This window comes from Nothoprocta perdicaria, unplaced genomic scaffold (assembly GCF_003342845.1).
Source record: "Nothoprocta perdicaria isolate Ctin4 unplaced genomic scaffold, notPer1 scaffold_179, whole genome shotgun sequence".
NCBI classification, from domain to species: domain Eukaryota; kingdom Metazoa; phylum Chordata; class Aves; order Tinamiformes; family Tinamidae; genus Nothoprocta; species Nothoprocta perdicaria.
Window position 1 is genome coordinate 1,319,205 of NW_020454971.1, and position 3,337 is coordinate 1,322,541.

Genomic DNA, 3,337 nt, shown 5'->3' on the forward strand with positions numbered 1-3,337 from the left:
CTCAAGACCCAGGCAGGTGCTGAGGGGCCTTTTGGGGCTGCAGGTCCCATCCTCATCTCCCTGACCTGACCTGGGGATGGCACCAGACCTGAGCCCGAGCGGAGTGCGGAGCAGAGGTGTGAGCYGGGACGTGCCTGGGACAACCCTGCGCCAATGCCAGTGCTGGGAGGTCTTCTGCCCACAGCAAACACAGCGGCACCCGCAGAGCTTAACCAATGCAGGGTGGCCCGGGCACCTCCTGGGCACCAGTGTGAGCCGTCAGAGAGTGCCCAGCACTGGCTACTGGGTGGCAAAGCCCAAATCACCAGGGGAGATGTGACAGCTTTTTGGGACCAATCCTCATCTATGCACCGAGCGCCCAGGTGGCCTCTGGCTTGTGCGCAGAGGTGCTTGGCATCCTGACTGCTCATCTTAGCCCCTGGGCAAAGGTTTAGGTTACAAAAGTGACCATGCTTGTGCTATGCGCCGAACAAAATGAGAATTGCAGTCTTCTTTTTTTAAAAAAGGTCAACCACCAMCTATAAAAAAAGGCAACGTCATTTGTATCTATGGCCGCTTCATGAGTAAAGAATCGCCCTGGCCAAGTGTCCCATGCACRAGTTTAAAAAAGACATAAATTAAAAAAAAGAAATTCATAATTAAGTTAATACATACAAATAAATAAGTTGGTCCCTGACTGAGATGCTTCTACGTCCCCCTGCAAGCTGGTATGGATGTCCTGGCAGTTTCACATGACACTGCAGTGACTGCACTCGCCGTGCAGTTATTTTGTTTAACCAAATAAGGTCCATTCCTGCTATTCAGAACAGTCACTAGTAGCTACAGCCTATAAATCCCATCCGAGACAGCACAAAGGCATGTACTCAAGCCATCTTCTGTTCAGCAAAGCACTGGGGCTCTAAACCAGCAAAATCCTTGGGCATGTGCTCAGCTCTAAGCAAGGGACAAGTCCCATTGGCAAGCATGAAAACTATGCTCAAGAGCTCTGTGAGAGACCACGGGAGACCTGCTCTGCTCCCGGCCCGGGCTGGGGAAAGGGGTCGCTCGCCCGGCACTGACCACATCTCTACAGCAAAGTCATCGTCCCTCCTGAAAGCCACCGGTCGGTTTTGGTCTGGCTTTATGAAACAGTGACAAACGACAGAAAGTTACAGATCCCACCAMCCCCAAAAGTACATATTGGAACAGCAGAAACGTAGCACAACAGTCGGCGTTAGTCAACAGGATGCAGGTGCCCATGGAGAGCGAGGAGACCCCCGGCAGCATTGCTGGTCAGGACACCAACACTATCCTACACCGAGCGGGCGCTGCAGCCATAAGAACCGGGCCTAGCTCTCCAGGAAATGTCTGCAGATGTGCAGCCCCTCGCGTGGCTATGGGCTCTGGCTTTCCTTTTTAAACTTCATTTTCTGCAGATGATACAGTAATACAAAGCCATACCAGCTGCCTGGCCCTTGTTAGCATTAAAAATTAAAGAAAGAGCAAACAAAACCTAAAGCTCCAACATTTATTATGTCAACTTCCCACCCACCACAGACCTACACTGTGTTTTGCTTCATTTTTAATTTGTAACATTGGATGCACCTTCTAAGATGTGGCATGGCATGGAGAGACACAACAGGCTGAGTTCTCCACATGGCATCAACACGTGAGCACAACAGTCTTCTCCAAAGGGGAAGGAGCCATTCAAAGCCATTGATAAGCCCTTGACAATGGGTGGGTGCCTTTGCCTTTTTGTTTTGTTTTGTTTTGGTGTTTTTGTTTGTTTTTTAAAAAAAGAAACAAAGAAAAAAAACCCAAAGAAGTGTTGTACTCTATTACAAAATATAAATACGATAGTCTTGCAGGCGGAGGAGCCTGGAGAGTGCTGCCTTCGGACGGCGACTTCTCAAGCTAGCGTCGGAGAGCGCGTCGAGCTAGCAGGAAAACGGGCCACCTTGCGATGCCACGACGGCCGCTGCCCCGAGCTTCACGTCCGCTCAGAACTTAAGTGCTCTCGAACTTCCATCCGAAAACTGCCAGACGTCCGGGGCTCCCTGGGCACTGCGCCAGCCGGCGGGGTACGTCGCACCTACAGAGAGCATGGGGACAGAGGAGAAGACAGCTGTGACACGGCCCACRGTGCGGTCGTTTGTATTTTGGTCTTTTTCTTTTTAGCAAAAATGACATTGAACTGTCTCAGGGGGACGTAACCCGCTGGGCTCCCTCCCGCCACCGCCTGCCTCATGCTGGGCCCCCCGCCGAGACCTAACGCGCCAGGGAAGGCTTGGAGCAGGCGCAGAGCCGCAACGTGAGGCGAGAGCTTTGGTCTGTGCCCGGGCGTTGGGCGCGTGGGAGCCCCGGGGCCAGGGAAGCTCCCGCTCCGGCGCTGCCGAGGCTGGAGACAGCCCGGCCCAGGGCGCCACCGGCTGCCGTGCGCGCGGAGCCTGCGGGCGCCAACGCTCCCCAGTCCCCGCTGCAGCTTCCCACGCAGTCACCGCAAACGGGTTTCAGCTTTCACAGGGAGCGGGGCGGGAGCGGGGAACGGGATGGGAGAGAACTACAATAACAGCTGGTGGCTTTTTGCTTTCTGCACAAACTCTGCACTTTGATAAAGCCTGAGACTGTATCTCATCAGATATGCCAAAGCCTCCTGAATGTCAAGCAAAGACATGGTATCACTTATGCCTGTGTTTATCTCCGCTCTCAGAAACATAAAAAATATGAAACATCTGTAGCCTAAATTCTTGATATTGTTTCAGTGTCTTCATTATATAAATCATTCAATTTGGAGGATATTAAACACTAACGGCAAAGGGTCTGTGCCATAAGAACGCRGCCTCCTCTAAAGTTGATTGGTTTTGCAATTTTAGCAGCAGAGATACTATTACCCAAATATTGTTCTTATTTATAGAGACATCTCTGCACGTAGAGATAAATACAAAAGTTTCTTGGGACAGTAGGTCACGCTTGTAGGGAATACTACAGCGGTTTAAGAGCACATTATGGGTACCATATAAATCTGCTCCTCAACTCCAACCAACTTGAGCAGGCCTCAACGCTTCGTGGTTTTATAACACCATTAATTCGTCACACGRTTAGAAAATGTCACATTTGGTATCGTGCTTTTTGCTTTAGTGTTCTGGCTACAACACGTTGTCATTTGAGAGCTACGTTCCTATTGACTAGTTTTTGAAGCTCCAGTTACTTAGACAACATTGAACGTGGCTCTTAAAGCAGGGCTCCCCCAACCYACAGTGCAAGCCCTGGATGTGCAATCGCCCAGCGAAGCAATGGCCAAAGGACCTATCTGGCTTGCCGAAACATAAATATAAATCAAATGCATTGCTGCACAATT